Source organism: Myotis daubentonii, chromosome 4, assembly GCF_963259705.1.
Source record: "Myotis daubentonii chromosome 4, mMyoDau2.1, whole genome shotgun sequence".
Lineage (NCBI taxonomy): Eukaryota > Metazoa > Chordata > Mammalia > Chiroptera > Vespertilionidae > Myotis > Myotis daubentonii.
In genome coordinates this window covers 50,128,294-50,147,022 of record NC_081843.1, presented here as the reverse complement: position 1 = coordinate 50,147,022, position 18,729 = coordinate 50,128,294, and the positions used below count along the sequence as shown (strand labels likewise).

Below are 18,729 nucleotides of genomic sequence, written 5' to 3'. Positions count from 1 at the left end.
AGAGGAGATGAGAATAGGGCAAGTTAAAATGCCACAAATCTCACTCCTTTTTACTGAGATTTAGCTGTTGTTGTTGTGTTGTGGTTTTTTAATTAACACTCCCCAGATTGCTGCAAGCATTTGGCTAATATCTAGAGTTCTGAAATAGTTGACTCTAATGATGTTTGCCAGTTTTACTACTTTTATGAGAATTTTTCTACTCTGCCATTTTCTCTCACTCCTCTATACTTTATTCAAGGAGACACATTTTGCCTCTTAAATGGTGTGTCCATTACCATATTTTTGCATTGCTAACGTACTCATTCTTGAGACTCAGCTCAGGGTCACTTCCTTGAGCAATGGAACACTTTCTAAAAATTAAATCTGACACAGACCTAATTAAGTGGATCAAATGCTATCTCAGCTGCTCTTGTTCAATGAATGAGTGAGAACTGGATCCATGCCAGATCAGCAATCACTTTTCCCAGTTCCCCGCTACTTCTCACAGAGCCCTTGAAGCACTGCCTCTGAGAGCCTGAGGCTCTACAGATCATAGCATGTAACACTAAGCTAGAAGAATGCTTGGTGAAATTTTTAAAAAACAGATTCAAGTGGTAGGCAGTCAATTGGGGTAGATAGCATCTAGATAGCTTCTAACCAGAAATATGTTTTCTTGAATGAAAAGGCTGAAAAATTACTCCGATGACTCACTAACAACGCCATAAAACTTTCTAGAATGTTATAGAAATGTATAAGTTACAGATATATGCCCCCAAAATAATGGCCACTACGTATTAGAAATATGAATAAAATAAAAGTTTTCTTAATCTACACTAATAAAAGATAAACATGCAAATTGACCATGCCTTCGCTGTGTCTTAAGCCACGCCCACCAGCCAATCAGAGCGACGATATGCAAATTAACCCAACCAAGATGGCGGCCAGCAGCCACGGAGCTGGAGCGAGCAGGAGGCTTGGTTGCCCCAGTGATAGAGGAAGCCAAGCTTCCCGCCTGCTGCGGCGGGCTCTGAACTCCACTGAAGGCAACAAAGTTTCAATTATAGAAGGTAAATAAACCCCAGATACCTGCTTTCAGCTGGCTGTGGCCACAGAGCTGGAGCGAGCAGGAGGCTTGGGTTGCCCCTGGTGATGGAAGAAGCCAAGCTTCCCTCCCGCCCGCCCTGGCCAGCTCTCAGCTCCACTCAAGGCAACAAAGTTTCAAGTATAGAAAGTAAATAAACCCCAGATACCTGCTTTCAGCCGGCCGTGGCCACGGAGCTGGAGCGAGCAGGAGGCTTGGGTTTCTCTTGGTGATGGAGGAAGCCAAGCTTCCTGCCCCACCCAGGCCGGCTCTGAGCTCCAATCAAGGCTACAAAGTTTCAATTATAGAAGGTAAATAAATCCCACAATAAAAAAGAAAAAAAGGAGAGGTTGGGAACTTCCATTGCTGGGGGGCTTAGCCAGCCTGAAAACAGCCCTCAGCCCCTCACCCAGACTGGCCAGGTACCTCAGTGGGGATTCCCCCCACCCTAAAGGGGGTGTGGCCAGCCTGAAAACAGCTATCAGCCCCTCACCCAGGCTGGCCAGGCACCCCAGTGAGGACCCCCACCCTGAAGGGGGTGTGACCAGCCTGCAAACAGCCATCAGCCCCTCACCCAGGCTGGCCAGGCACCCCAGCGGGGCCCCCACCCTGATCCAGGACACCCTTCAGGGCACACAAACTGGCCCCCACCCGAGCACCAGGCCTCTATCCTATATAATAAAAGGGTAATATGCAAATTGACCCTAACAGCAGAACAACTGGGAATGACTGGTCACTATGACACACACTGACCTCCAGGGGGCAGATGCTCAATGCGGGAGCTGTCCCCTGGTGGTTAGTGCACTCCCACAGGGGGAGCTCTGCTCAGCCACAAGCCAGGCTGATGGCTGCCAGCACAGCATTGGTAGCGGGAGCCTCTCCTGCCTCCTCAGGAGCACTAAGGATGTTTGACTGCAGCTTAGGTCTGCTCCCTGCTGGTAAGTGGACATCCCCCGAGGGCTGCCAGGCTGCCAGAGGGATGTCTGACTGCCAGCTTGGGCCCGATCCCCCCAGGGAGTGGGCCTAAGCCAGCAGGTGGACATCCTCCGAGGGGTCCCAGACTGCAAGAGGGCATAGGCCGGGCTGAGGGATCCTCCCGAGTGCACAAATTTTTGTGCACCACGCCTCTAGCTTATTATAAAGACTCTTGTGGAGAAATGTTGGCTAAATGAAATCTGAAGCCCATTGGCAGAGGTATATTCATACTACCATTGCTTTGGGTCACATCTTAACTTTTCAAATTTGGACCATTAATATGAATGTACCTGAACATCCCCTGGGACATGTGAGCCCTATTTTGGAGACCATAGCACTATTTTTTTAAGTGGACGGTAATGTTATTTCTAAGTGAATTTATAGCATTTTTAAAATACAAATTTTTAAAAATTGGTCATTATTTGATTTTATATAATTTATTATAGAACATAACACATTCATAGACAGATATAATGTGTTGTGTAGAGAAAAAACCTATTGACAAAGTAATACCAATAAATAGTATTGGTTATGGTCCTACTAATATTTCAGTCAGGTCTATTCATATACTATGTAGATGAAAGAACCAAAAAAAGTCCGTTTATGGGATTATTATAAAAGACACTTATTCATATTTAAAGTTCTAAAGGACAGCAAGGAGAAACTGAGATTGACCAATTATCCTGTGAAGTTTGTCATTAGCCTCAGTAACTCAAGAGAGAATAAAAACTCTTCTCATAAGGAATATTTTTGCTTAAATAATTTGAACAATTTCATCACTATTTCAATTAGTAGTATCCATAAAATCATTTAAATGAGAAATTTTTTAATTAGAGCTTCTAACTGAGGCATTCAAGAGAAAGATGAATTTCAAAGCAAAATGAAAATTGGCTTCATGACCATTTTTTAAATGACTTTATATTTTGAAGTAGTTTAAGACTCACAAGAAATTGCAAAAATAGTTCAGAGGTTTCCCTGTACCATTCATGCAGCTATTATGCGTGTCAAAACTAGATTTGCATAACTCAGCTACTCATCCATGTTGGGCATATAAAAGCATCAGGTTGCTGGAGAGCAAAGTGAAGGATTTGTAAATGGTGACATATTTGGAACTCTGGGTGTGCTGTAGGTTCCCCTAATTTCTTATCTAGAAGTGACTGCACATCTATAACAGATGGGTATTTTCTATTATTTCCAAGAGTCCCAACTGTCTAAAAAAATTAGAGGGGGGAGAAAGCATTTAAGATAACCATACAGGGTTTTGGTTTGGTTTTGGTTGTTTATTTTTGTAAAGATTGTCAATTTTTACCATTCTCCAATTCAAAGAGAGTATTCAACAACAACAACAACAAATTTTTATTCCCAGGTAACCGAGATATAAGACAAAATTTCTCCTTAAATCTCTCACGAGTACATCTGGCCAGGCTCTTAATTGCATCTTTTATGTCTACGTTTAAAGCTCTCTCTTCCCAGTTTCATTTTATCAAAATTGTCATTGAAATTTACTTTAGGAAAGAAAAGAAACTGCAGTCATATTTTTTTGAACACAGACCAAATGCCTGCAGGTCTGTACCAGGAGAAATGATGCTTTTTCAGTGAGCTCTCCTTCATCCTCACCTCACATGGCCAGTCAACCTCCTACCAACTATGCATCATCCACGCCCTCCCCGCTGAACCTCTTCCTTTGCTTCACCTTTTCAGGTTTGGATTATATCTAGGACTTCTAAGTGTCCTTCAAAGCTTAGACTTGATCCACTGACAATGGGGCATGTTCAATTCAAAATTCAATGCCTTCACCTCATTCTTTTAGGAGAAAATACTCACTTTTTTCTTATATTAATGTTGTTGATTTTGTTTTCAATTCATCTCTGTATTTTCCACTTTACCTCATAGAGCACCTTGAACATAAAAGGAATTCAATGAATGTCTACTGAATGGATGGATTCCTTCCATGAAGAAAGGAGCCAAGAGAATGACTAATGAAAGTAATTAGCCAGGTAATTAAAAAACATTTTTTTTCTAATATTTGGAAATTGCCAAGAGTTTTTGTTAATTATACAGATAATTACTTTAATGTACCACATTGCTCTCGTTCATGTGTGGGACCCTTTTGTAAGGCTGTATTTACATACACTCACAGCCTTACAAAAAGTAGATAGCCCCAGTTGGATTTAAAAAAAAACACACCCTATTCATGGAAAATACATAAATGAATATAAAAGATACTATTACCAGTATTATTTCTTGGACCAAGGAAAGGGAATTTTTAGATAAGTGGGGTCAGTGGACTTATACTTTTTACTATACACTTTTCTACATTGTTTTAATTTTTTTTATGTGTGAGTATTGCTTTTTAATATTAATTTTTAAGATTATATAAACTAAACAGGAAATTAAGCATAGGCACTGTGGTCTTGAGCTTTTGAGCTTGCATCCTTCATTGATTCATAGTAGGGGATATAAAATCAAATGCTCCAGGGCACAGGCAGGTCATGTAAATAAGCAAATTGTACTGCAGATGGATTATGACAAAAAAAAAAGTGCATGCCCAGCCGACATGGCTCAGTGGTTGAGCGTCGACCTATGAACCAAAGGTCATAGTTTAATTCCTGCTCAGGGCATATGCCCGAGTTGCAGGCTTGAGCCTCAGTGTGGGGCGTACAGGAGGCAGCCAATCTAATCAATGATTCTCTTTCATTATTGATGTTTCTATCTCTCTCTCCCTCTCCCTTCTATGAAATTTATATATATATATATAATTTTTTTAAGTGCATGTCCTGTCTAAATGGCCAGGTACTATCTCATTCTGGCCAATTGTGCAGGAATATAGGTCCTGTGCTTTCAGATCACCCAATTGCAAAAGCAGTTAAAAGTCTGGAGATTATGTAGTGAAATTTCTAGATTTTAAAAATGAAAGCAATTAATTTAAAAGCCAAACATGTCTATGGCTCAGATCCAACCTGAGCATCACCAGTGTTTAAACTCTGACTTAAGTAGCAGTCTAGAGTACTTTGCTTGTTGTTTTTTAAACAATTGAAAATGTTTGAAGAAATTGACTCACCCCTTGCCTGTTTTTTTCCTATCCAAAATATCAGTCAGTATTTCAGAACCTACAAGGGGCTTCAGGTATACCCATGATGACTAAGCAGTAGGACCCAGACACTGTCAAGCCTCTACAAACTTGTAACCAGATTCCCAATCAGCACAGCTTTCTGGGGCCAGGCACAGAGAAGAAGATCTTGGGCATGGTAGCAGTGTTTCCTGAGAAGGCTGTGAAGGCCAAGAATTAATGCAGTTAACAGAAAAGAATCAATTGGTGTCAGAGAGCAGCCTTCAAATCCTAGAGTTGTAACCAATCTATATATATAAAAGGCTAAGCAACTGGCCCATTGGCCAGTAGCTGTGACACACACTGACCACCAGGGGGCAGATGCTCAACGCAGGAGCTGCCAAGTGATAGCAACTTTGCAGAGTGCCCTCTCGTACTCTGGGACCCCTTGGGGGATGTTGGAGAGCCAGTTTTGGCCCAATCTCTGCAGGCCAGGCTGAGGGGCCCCACCTACCGGAGGGACCCTGCTCACTCTGCAGACGCCCTTCAAGCCCCAGCGCTGCCCCAGGTGCAGCTGGTGGGGAGGGACCAGGGGAGGTTAGCTCCATGGTGTGTCCAGCCTGTCTCGCCCAGTCCCACCCTGCCGGCTACCTTCTAATTAATTTACTTTCAATGTGCACGAATCTGTGCACTGGGCCTCTAGTTAGATTATAAAGTCTAAAATAGTCACGAAGGCCAAATTTAGGATATGCCTAATGTGATGTTTGGATATGAGCAGGGGTCAAGACAAGTAAAAAACATCTGTTCATTCCAACATAAGAAATATACATAACATAATATATAAAAATATATACATAATATATAAAACATATTTTATGTTGAAATACACATATAAATGTAGAAATATACATACATACAGATATATAGGTAAGGAGATATATGGAGTCCCTCCCAATTTTAGGCCTAGCATTCAAGATTGAGCCATAAAGGAGTCAGAATAGCCCAATGGAGTCTTACTTTCCAATTAAATCATTTGTAACACCATTCAATAAACACCACAAAGATAGTGCAGTTTCCTGGCAAATGAATTCTGTCAAACCACTTGCTTGATTAAGGTATCATGCCAAGTAGTACTTTCCCCTTACATGTAATAATATCTGCCACGCCACTACTCAGCATTCACCATTGAAAACTTAGCTGAAAAATAAGAAATAAATGAACATTAACCAACAAAAGTCCTCAAAGCATCCAAAATCACCCTCACAAAGCCAGGCAGTAGGGATCACAAGGCTGTTTACAGGGCACCTCTCCCTCCACACGGCACACGTTGATCTACCTGACACACAACACTAAGATGATGGGCTCTCTGGTTCTTTATTAAAGTGATTTGGAAGCAGCAAATAAAATGGTCCATCATAGGCCCTTCATTAATTTATCAAGTGATAAATGTGAGTACAAACTGGAAACAAAACACAGCTAATACTATCGGTCAGCTACCTGTCAAGGACAGAGAAGACATACACCCTGAAGAGTTGACACAGACTTAAAATAACATCTTGGTTTGAAGATGCAAGGGTAGGAATAAAGCTCCGGAGAGCATCACTCTGTATGCACAACAAAGCTCCCACCCATCCTGGTTGACAGGGGCCCCTCAGAGCCAGGATGCTGAGTTCCATTGCTCTCAAGTGGTTGGGTGAACTTAGACAAGTGGCTTAACTTAACTTGGGTTTCCTCATCTAAAGGAATAAATCTATATGCCTCATAGAGTTGTGAGGAGTCAAAGAGTTAGCACTTATAAAGTAAATCTTAGAAGGGTTCCAGGCATATAAAAATACTCAGTAAGATTGTCTATGGATAAGGATACTGTTATCTTCATGAAAAAGAGTAGATTATGCTCAGGCTAATCTAATAAGGCAGGAAGTAAATAACAAATGTAGGAAAGACCTTCTTCCAAAATTATTAAAACAAAGCATTTTGATTTTCTGGAGTGCCAATTTGTTAGCTACCTAGAAATTCATGTGAAATACTTCATTGATGAGCATGTCAGCACAGCTCAACACAGTGTTCTGTGGAGCCAGAAGCAGATTGCCTTCCTTGAGAATCAGCTCTGTCAGCTACTAGTATAAGTGTGTGTGGGTCCTCTCATCTGTAAAATTAACATAAAAGTACAACTGTACTTTTGGTATTGGAACTGTACCAACTGTAGTTGGTATTAGAACTATATTATGATTTTTGTGGGCCCTATAAGCATTTGCCTTTATGGGCCCTTTCTTCCATAAATAATATTAAAAATTTGTCACACTGGTATAAAGACAAATACAGTCCAGGATGAGTTCCTTATTATATAGTCGTTATTATTATATTAATTTTTTTCTCTTGACTTTAAAGAAATTAAAACTTGTTTTCCACAGGCACCATGCCTCCTGGATAAGTCAGCCCTGATTGTTATGAGCACTCAATTAATTAGTGTTCGTAAGGCACCTGGAACAGTGCCTGACACCACAGTAAGCACTATAGGGGCGTTTGTTAAGTAAACAAAAATGTTAGGTGTCAGACAAGCCAGATGTTCCTCCCTTCCAAGCTTGCTCCCTGCTTCCCCTACCACCTGATAAGTAGCTTCTGTTTCAAAGTATAGTTAAAAACTTTCTCTAAGCTGTAGTTAGCAGTAGTAACTCTGAGCCTATAAAGGCTCCAGAGGAATAAATTAAGAGCACAAATTGTGTTTAATTAAATTCCATCTTGTTAAAAAATAAGCAGAGGGCTGAGGATTGTTTGCGCCTCTTTCCAAATCAGCACAACTTCAGAAGCGCCGAGCAAGACGTGCTGGGAGGTTATGGCACCCCAAATGGGGAGAATTTGCTTCCTGGTTCCCGCCTTGCTGAGCAGGAGCAATAGCCCGTATCAGTATCCCCATATAGATATCTGAAGACGCCAAACTTAGGAGAGAAACTAAAAGTTTTTATTTCTCCCCTGTAGATTATAATATATTTTTTTAAAAAAAGAATGTTATAAGAAATGGCAGTCATTCTTTTCAATAGTTACATTCACATTAAATGCGTAACAGATAACTGAATTTTCATTATGGTAATTCTTTCCATCATATAGGAAGGCTAAAAGACAAACTCAGTGTCAGGTAAATGTGTAACTGCCTTTATTTCCCCCTCTCAAGGACTAACATGGTTTAGAACATAGTCAACACTGCTCAGCCTCATTTTTGGCTATATGAGTCAGAAGGACCCTCACCCATGTATAAACAAGATTGAAGCGCCAACCACTATTTAAATTTGGATTTAGATTACCCTTGCCATGCATACATCTTGACTTCAACTTCCCTGTCTTCCTCTCCTCTCCCCTGCTTCAAACCTGTGTCTCATTGCCTAGCTCTGGCCTTTATATTTGCTCTTCACCCGTGGATTTGCTGTTCACCCTAACTCCCTGCTGTGTTCAAGCATCAGGCCAGCTCACACCTTGCACAGTCATTAGCTATCTCTCTTGCCAGTGTTGGCTACATGTGTGGGACCCAGCGCCAAAGTACAAATGTGGAAAAAGCCGAAGAAAATGCTTTCTTTCTTCTTTTTTTTCCCCAATTTATCTTTATTGTTGAAAGATTATGGATGTCCCCTTTGTTTGTGTTATGTGTATCTCCTCCCACCCCCATTGACCTCTTCCAACATGTACTCACTCCTTCCGGGCCTTCACCACTCTATTGTCTGTGTCCATGGGTTATGCATATCTATATATATATAAAAGCCTGAGCAACCGTCCGACCATTCGACTGTCCAACTGGTAGCTATGACGCACACTGACCACCAGGGGACAAATGCTCAACACAGGAGCTGCTGAGCTGTGGTGATTTGGTAGCTGTGGTTCTCAGGTAACACACCTGGAACCAAAGAGGAGGGAGCCCGATTCCAGGGTGCATCACCCGAGAACTGCCCTCTCACAATCTGGGATCCCTTGGGGGATGTTGGAGAGCAGGTTTTGGCCCAATCCCTGCAGGCTAGGCTGAGGGACCCCACCAGTGCACGAATTCGTGCATCGGGCCTCTAGTATGCATATAAGTTCCCTGGTTAATCACTCCCTTCTCCCTCCCCACCCCCACTTTTCCTCTGAAATTCATCAGTCTGTTCCATGCTTCTATGTCTCTGGTTCTATTTTGTTCATCAGTTTATTTTGTTCATTAGATTCCACATATGAATGAGATCATGTGATACTTATCTTTTTCTGACTATCTCTCTTGACTTGTCATGGTGTTTCATATTTGCTATTTGGTGTTGCTTGAGGATAATTGAGGGACCAGTGAGACTCAGTCTCACAACTCAACAGGAGACACATGTGCAGCATGAGCATACCTGGCTCCAGCCCTTCCTTCCATACCCAGGCCCACCAGGGGCCCAGGGCACCAGTGGTTGCTGGGGAGCACTGGGGAGCTGGGGGCTGAGAAGCAGGAAGCAGAAGCTGGTGAAAAGCGAGACTGCTTCTGAGTTGAGGCCTCAAGTCCCTGGTTTATGCTCCACTGTCCCATCTGACTTCACTTATTAAACACAAATTCAAAAATAAAATTATTAAACATTTCAAAATGTCAATCACAGAACATTCAACTTCAAGCATGGGATTTTTCTGAGCTGAGGGCCCTGTGCAACTGCATTGCATATATGCTCATGAAGCATGAGCCCTGCCTGCCACCGTGGAGTTCTTACTCCACGCCCAGGACCTCATAGTCTAATCCCCACAGGGCCTCTCACCCAGTGCCCTGGTCTTCTGTGAGGGAATCGGTCCAGACACAAACGATGTCGGCTCATGACCAGAATTCCAAAATTCAGTCAAGTCATTCCTGTGCCTCTTGCTTTTACTCTATGTGTCTGGCTTCCCTGGATGCATGTACTCAATGTGAACGAGCACCTCAACACAAGAAATGATGAGCTGCACTTTTCTCATGCTGGTCTCTGCTTCCCTTTCCAGAAGCATTTCCAAGCCTGAGCTCCTAAGAGGAGTATTGGACCAGATCCCAATGCATGCATAAAACTAACAGGACACCCTTCATCCAAGACCCTTTTCTTTTTGTCCCTCCTTACCTTTCTCAAGCTCCATCCCCTTACTCATATTTCAAGTGAGACTGTGTTGAGTACAGGGAGTCACTGTTTATTATTAAAAGAGGCATTCTGACCCAGCCATGACAAGATAGAGAATCAAACAAATCCCACTGTAATGCTCTCAAAGTGATCGGAGAATGTGTATGGATTTTGTAGGCACCAGCCATGTGCTTCTGGCTGCCAGCACCCAGATTAAATTTCTCTGCTACCAGTAAATATTGGAGAGATCTTGTGTCAGTTCTCTGGAGAAATTAAAACAAGATGTACTCAGAGCAGATATACCATATTTATTTCAGATGAATTGATAGTTGCTTTATCTTGAGCATTTTAAAAAATCTATTAGGCTCATACGAGCTGGAGTTTAAATATGAACAGTATGGTTGTCCATAGCTAATGCAGTCCCTGTCTTATCCTTTTATCAGTCATATCATATGATATTGTACCACTTGTCACTTCATACCATAGTATTAAAGTGAAAAAGACCTTAAAATCATCTTACCTACTCATTTCATTGTACAGATGAGGAAACAGACCCAGAGATGTTAAGCCCAGGGTCACACACAGTGGACTAGGTAGTGTTGAGAGCAGAGTTGGAACTGGCTTCTGACATCAGGCCTGCCGTGCCCTGATTCTACAGCACAATGACACAAAGAAATCCGAAGAAATATAGGAAATGTCATTTGGATGTTTATATAAATTTTTTTTTAAACCTACAAACTGGAGAACTCATTTAAACGTGGAAACACAAAAACATCATTGTTCTTACTTTATTAAAAAGCACTTGCACTTTACATATATGCATACTTACAAATTAATAATTCTTAGTATTTGAGCTTATCCAGAATCTTGCTTGTTTGTTCCTTCCCAGGATCCCACGTAATACTTTTATGGGGCCAGTGAATGCCCGGTGTAACTTTTTTTTTCCCCAAATAATTTTTATTTCTTAAAGTATTACAAAGAGTATTACATATGTCTCCTTTCCCCCCCCCCTTGACATTCCCCCGGCCTCCCCTACCCCCCAGTGTTTTGTGTCCATTGGTTATTCTTATATGCATGCATATAAGTCCTTTGGTTGTTCTCTTAACCCCCCTACAAACCCTCCCCAGGCTTCCCACTGTAGTTTGACAGTCTGTTCAATGCTGCTCTGCCTCTGCATCTACCCCTGTTCATCAATCTATACTGGTCCCCATTATCCATTTCAACCTCACCAGGGCCGTCCCAACCTCACCGGGGCAGTTTCGACCTCACCGGGGCCGTTTCAACCTCATCGGGGCCATCCCAACCTCACTGGGGCCGTCCTGACCTCACCGAGGCCGTTTCAACCTCATCGGGGCCATCCCAACCTCACCGGGGCCGTCCTGACCTCACCGGGGCCGTTTCAACCTCACCGGGGCCGTCCCGACCTCACCGGGGCCATCCCAACCTCACCGGGGCCGTTTCAACCTCACCGGGGCTGTCCCAACCTCACCAGGGCCGTCCCGACCTCACTGGGGCCGTTTCCACCTCCGGTGTAATTTTTGATAACCATGTACTAAAATTACTTTCAGTAAGTATGACTTTGGCAGAAATGACCAAAATAATTTAATTCACATCAACTATGTTGTATTAAATGTTAAAGAAGGGCATAGCAACTGGGTCAGGATGAGGCAGCCTACTGTGCCTGCACCCCAGGCCACGTCTAAGTCAGCATCGCCCATCACTATGGCCATTACCCAACCCCTTCTTTAACATTTAATACAACATAACTGGCACTAGAGGGAGACTTCAAGGCTGAGGAAGAAGGGAGTGCTCCTCCCATGTGCCTTCTGTTCCTTGTCTTACTGTTCTTGTCGGCACCATCCTCGCAAGGATTTCACCCCAGCAGCAGCAGGTTGTTCTGGTAGCACCATTTGATTCTGGTTTGCATTTTTCCAACACTCGCAGAACCAGTACCATTACCTCTCCTGGGGACCCCAGCACCAGCAGTCAGTGCCCCCTCCTCAGAGGTCTGGGTCTCACCCCACAGGAGCCGCCTTCAAGCTCCTGAGACAACAGCACAGCTGAGCAGCGACCTTTCTCAGAGATCTGAGTTTCAGCTTGGCAGGACCCCTCCTTGAGCTCTAAACCTTAACAATCCCAAACTCTTCCATTCAATCCCCAGTTCTAGGATGGTAGCTGCTTCCTACAGTTGCTACTGTCTTAGTATTTCCCTTTTGAAAAGTCTTTTCATTTCTTCAATACAATGACATGAAATAGGTAAATAACTGAGCCAAGGCACACAATGAGTATACAGTAAGACAGGGGCAGGGCTTAAACCCAGGTCTTTCCAGTTGCAAAGCCCTTGCTCTTTTAGACACGACACAGTTGTTCAGGCTGAAGGCAGATCTAGTCAACTGCTCTCTGGCCTCCTCCAGCAAAAAGACTGGTGTTCAAGCCAGGTGAGCTATGTGAGCACAGCTGGCAGCTGTAAGAGAATATGTGACGCTGGACCCGAGTTAGTTCTATTCCAAGCACTCAAGGAGCCTGCAGACATGGTCGGAGCTACTGTAGTAATCTCCAAAAAACCAGGGAGCGCTGCCAGAATACTGGAGGCTGTTAGAGATGTTTCCCTTATCTAAAGTAGATATACAGTTATTTAGTCTCCAGCAGAAATCTAGGATGTACTTGTAAAACCAACTGAATCCCAAGAGCAAGCATATGCAACAACTGAGCTCATTTACTGACTTAAAGTCCACTGTGATATGCTCGTGGGTGAAATGGTGAACTGAGGCGTGGGTTCGGATCACAAGTTTGGTGTGTAAATATGCTTGTTTGGCGATAAGGGCGAGGTTCGGGGCAGTGTTGGTGCCTGGGCTAGACCCAGCAGACAGATTTCAAAAGGAAGAGCTGAATCTTCATCATCACTCTGCCCGCAGCTGCAGGAAGGCAGCTGGGCTCCTCCTGGGCCTCCCAGGGAAAACCTAAGGTAGAATGAGGCCCAAAGGATGAGGCCATCAAAGGCATCCTGAGGATGAGATGAAGAAGGTGAGGCAGACCCGGGGATTCTAACTGGAGACTGAGGTCAATCTAGCAAGCCTCGCAGTCAAGCGCTACTTCCTAAGGGAGGACCTCCAGGTGTCCTTCTGCATCTGTTTCCAAGTGGCCTCTCTGCCCAAGAATGGAGATCGTGATGGCAACTGTTGTGGTCATTTATTGGTATTGCCTCCAGCATTCATTCTTCCTCCTCTGGCAGCAGTTCCTTGATCTTTCTTTGCAGGAACACCCTTTGCTTCATTGGCTACATTCTATGTGGACATCAAGAAGTTCCACGCCACCCAGTATGGGGTGGGCATGGGACCCAAGCTGGGCCATTCTTACAGTTTGAATCTTGGTCAGAGGGGCCAAAGACTGAAAACAAAAGCAGCACCTTGAAAAAAAACCTGTTCTTTAGTTCCTGCTATTTAGATCCCCAAAGCTGCCTCTTGCTCTGCTTTCTCCAGACCTGATTTTTCTCCTCTTCCTTCAATTTTCTGAGCTGCCCAATTTCGCTAAAATAGATCCATTTTTGTCCAGGGATTTTGTTCATTCATTCACTTACTTGCATCCAAGGAATCCTCCCTAATACCACAAGCTGTGTTAGTAAAGGAAATCTAAGGGTTCTCAAACTTGACAGGACTCTCATATGGAAAAAAGTAGGTGTTCGTGTTCTACATTGTTTCTGATTGCACATACCCCCAGGAGAGGTACAGGGAAGCAGACTGAAACTTCTGTGTGTTCAGGCACTGAGTTCATTTTCTTCATCACTACATCCAAATTCCCAACACAGTGCCTGCAAAGTAGGCACTAAATAAATATCAACTGCAGGAATAAATGGAAATAGAGAAAGAACGTTCTAACCATTAATTAAATTACGAAACTGCTACATCGTGAGGTAGTGAGCTCCTTGTCACTGAAGAGATTAAATAGGGCCTACCTCACTGAGGATGACAAAAAAAAGATTCATGCATTGAGTAGGTGGTTTCCAAAAAGCATCCCAATTCTTGCTTTGTACTTTCATATTTATTTATATTTGCTCTTAGAAAATATTTTGTAAAGTGAGAGTAGACGACTATATACATTAAGATAATATATAGAGCACAGACTAAACAGGACAAATGTATATAATAATTTTTTAAGGTTAGGAGAGCATTTCTGCACATGCCCATTAAAAAAGCCAGCAAAAGCTGTAGCAGGAGATAGAAACCATTGCTGGACTTGTTTGCAATGACCGACACTTGATCTATTTTTAGGCTCAAGGAAAATGAAATAAGAAAAGGGATAGTTTGGTTGCCATGGTTATTTCCATCCACTGGCTCATCTCACCACCCATTTTCCATCATTACTAATAACCTAGTTTTCCGGAGCGATATCTTAGGAGACTATAATCCAGGCTCTTTATGAAGTGGTTTCCCCTGGTGCCACCCTCGTCTGACCACTTTCCACAGCTTCCCTCTGTCCTGCCCATTTTTAGCATATGGCTCGGGGGTGAGAAATGCCCAGCCTAAGGCCACCACGACCTTTCAGTGCAGGTGAGCCTTGTGCATGGTCACAACCAATTAGGGGTCTGAATGGCTCGTGTGTTCCTAAACCTTGAGAAATACATCTTTGCCTGTGTTGCCAGGGCGAAAAGCAGCTGAGGTGGTAGTACTATTTTCTATAATGTTGATTTCCCTTATTTTATAAGTAGCACACATTGACAGGGGAGGCAGGTGGAATCTTAAAAAACACAGTCTGGAGAATATGCTACCTTGTGAAACTGAGCTAGCCCGCTCTCTCATTGCTGTAGGTTTCTTTAGTAGCTAACACAGACGGTATCTCGACTTTTGGCAGAAGCCCAGGAGCTGGAAGGAATCCGTCTGGAGCCTCTGCAGAGACACTTCGTTTGTGGGGAATGATGCCCGCTTGGCAAACCCTGGTCTGTATTACAGCAGATTGTAGAAGTTGGACTTTCTATAGACCCACAATTTTTTAAAAAGGTACTGCTGGTGTCACACATCTCCACCTCTAAACACTAGGTGGCAACCTTGCCTCTTGTGTCACCAGTCAAAGCCATTTTATAAAATCATCAAAATTAAGGAGATAAACCACCTAATCTAACGCTTTCTCTCGCACAGTTTTAATATTGGCATCTGGATATAACAAACAGCCAAAGTCCATCCTGAAAATCAGGCCTAAATCAGGGGAGTGTTAAAGGTGTGTATAGACTTTTTCTTTTTTTTTTTCCCCAGTATTCATTTGTACGCCTGCAGGCTCACAATTGTTACACTTCCCACGCCTCCCTGGGTGTGGACATTTGCAGATTAAATGCATGTTCCAGGAACAGGGATATTCTGTGGTGAGGAAGAGACAAGGTCCTTGCTTTTGTGGAGCTTGTATTGAAATGGAAGAGGCAGACACTAGTAAATGAAAAAAATTTTAGATTATAATTGCAATGAGAAAATGAGGACATAATGTACTAGAAACGGAGCATGAGGGGAAGGGGGAAGTGGTCAGGGAAAACCTCTGAGGAGCTGGTATGTGACCCGAAGCCCAAATGAGGAGAAGGAGCCAGCAGGGCCAAGAGCTGGGGGGAGGTGGCCCAGGTCGAGGGCAGAGCACTTTGTGCAGCAGCCCCGGGTGGGGACAAGCTATGGGTGTTCAAAAATAGAAAGAAGCTAGTGTGGCTGGAGCATGAAAAGGGGAGGGAAGAGCAGGACAACATGGGGCTAGAAAATCATCAGGGATCAGACCACATAAGGACAGTTGGCCCAGGAAAGGGACAGACTGTTCTCCAAGCTCAGTAGCAAGCACTGGAGGAAGAGTAAGAAGGGCAAAGGGACCAAGGAGGATGTATTACGCCCCTGACAGCACTCACAGTGGACTGACTAGGAAAATAGCAGATTTAGTAGACATGGCTCCCACCCTAGGACCTCCCACCCCAGCACAGACCTCAGAGGCACAGCAGGCCCCAGTGAAAGCACCCTTTCGAGTAAGGATCTCTGCAGCACGCATCTGTTTTCCTCTGAGAAGCCCACAAACCTTCTTTATGCCAGAAAGAAAAACAGAATTTCCCCACGATGATATGTACACATCAAGGTGAGGTTCTAGGACACCCGGGTTCTACATGGCTCTCTTTGCCTGGTATCTAACAATGAAGCTTTGTGATAAATCGTGGTGGCAACCAGTTGGTAGGAGATGGTCTATTTAGTGCACTGACAGGCACTAAATGGACCCATGCTCCGGCCACACTAGCTTCTTTCCATTTTTTTAAATTTTAGTCAGAAGGCAAGCATTCTAAAACACATGCAGCCTGGCTCAGCGAGGCCCAAGACTTTTCTTTCGATATAACCACATCCAGTCCTGTGTATGAGCCACTTTGCCCGCTGAACTTCAAGGCGTGGCACTTGAAGTCTTGGGAGGCTGTGAGCAGGGTGGGGTGGGAGGAGGCTCTGCCCCCAGCCATATAAGACCAAGACAAGGTGCAGGACTGCGTTTTCCTGCCAACTGCACACGTGCAGACACACACAGCATTAAGCTGCCCTTTTATCACGTTTCCCCACCTCTTGAGGTTACTCTGGGTCAGAGTCATCAACGGAGAAGCTGGCCCATGTAAGTAACATAAATGAGGAGTCATATCTAGTGACGAAAGGAGACAGCCACTCCCAGCTCCAGGCAACTGTTGTCATGCAAGAATGTGGGTCCTGATGTCATCAGATTCCCTAATTTTTCTAGAAAAACTAGAAATCCAGATTTTTTAATGTAATTAAAAATTCCTTGATGACCAAATAAATCCTGCCTATGGGTCTTACATGGTCTGTGGGCCACCCATATATAAAGTCCACTTTAGCCATTTATTCACTTTCCGATATTTACGATGAAAATTTTTTTGCATTGAAAAGTTGAAATAATTTTACAATGGACACTCTGCGTACCTAGATTCTATTTGCTTTGTCATATATCTATTCAGCTACTTATTTTAATCAAATTTTAACTGTATGGAAATTTAAAGGGGCAGGAAAGAGGAAAGGAAAAGGGAAGACCTGTAGAGGTGACTCTAGTCCAGCAATTTCAACCTTTTTCATCTCGTGGCACACAAACTAAAATTCTATAGCACACCCAAAAAATGTTTTATTTTTTGCCAATCTGAAAATAAGGTAATTTTGGTTACAGAAAATAATAATAATAGTAATTACCTACCCTTTTTGCTCCAAAGTGACTTTTTAAAAAATCAGACACCTATACTTGTATATAAGGATTTCTGGTACCAAGAATTATCAGACACAACCTTATTATGTGATGTGACCAATAAGACACAACTCTATTATATGACAGGGCATTCATACCTGACAGCTATCGTTGTCTTGGCTGTTAGTTAGGTATTGTGTGTTTTAAAAATTCTTGCAGCACCAGTTGAAAATCACTGCTCTAGTCTAGTAACTCCTTTCTTAAAATTCAACTTTAGAGGAGGGAAAATGGTAAATTGCTAATTATCAGGTATAAATTTTTAGCTGTGCAAAATAACAAGTCCTAGAGATTTGCTCTACAACGTTCTACCTATAGATAGCAATACTGTAATATACACTTAAAAATCTGTTTGGAGGGTAGGTAGGTCTCATGTAAGTGTTCTTACCACAATAAAATGAGTAACAATAATAATACATGTTTTAAAATATTAACCTCTTTCATTTGCACAGTTGTCTATTTGGCCATGATTTTAAAATGGACCTTAGATTACCTTATACACCATAAACTCACACAATGTATATGTCAATTATATCTCAATTTTTAAGCCTTAGGCCCAGTTGGTGTGGCTCATGGGTTGAGCATCCATTTGTGAACCAGGAGGTCATGATTCAATTCCGTCAGGGCACATGGGGTTGTGGACTCAATCTCCAGTAGGGGGCATGCAAGAGGCAGCCGATCAATAATTCTCTTTCATCATTGATGTTTCTCTCTCCCTCTCCCTTTGTCTCTAAAATCAATAAAAATATATTTATTTAAATGAACCTTAGGAGTTAGAGACTTCAAAGTGCTGGTGTGCCAGGTCAGCAATGGGCAGAGTCTACCTGCCTCTCACATGACACCCCAGGGAGTGAGCCCCTGGTGCTGAGGGTTTTGTGGATGAGAGAGCATCGTACTTCTCCCATTTCCGTGGCCACAGTCAGAACTTCTGACAACTCAGAAGTGAGGCCTGGAAGTCTGGGCAGATCTATGGGCTGTGGATTACCTCTCTCTGCCCTTAATTTTGTCAGAAAGGACCAGATGCAGACCATGGGATCCCTGCCAGCAGGAGAGTGTGCAGTTAGAAATGTTACTCGCTCAGAGTACCCGTGAGCAGGGCCTCTTGGCGCATGGGATGCTCATTTTGTGCGGGAGGTTAGGGCCGAAAGCCTGGGCTGTGAAAACTGATTATTTTAATTAAGTCCCATGAGACTTGCTGCAGAACACTTTTCAGAGGTTGAAAATAGCTTTTCTCGGGGTTCCCACATGTGCACTGGGACCTGGGGAGGGTATTTAAATCCTGACAGCCGCTCTTGTGTTGGTTTGTCTGGGGAGACTGATCAGCAGCTTGCTCT

General features: G+C 43.2%; 1 pseudogene; it reads left to right on the top strand.

Annotated features, from left to right (window-relative positions):
* The window catches only part of LOC132233365 (translationally-controlled tumor protein-like), a 145,156-nt pseudogene that overhangs the window by 43,355 nt on the left and 83,072 nt on the right, over positions 1-18,729 (top strand).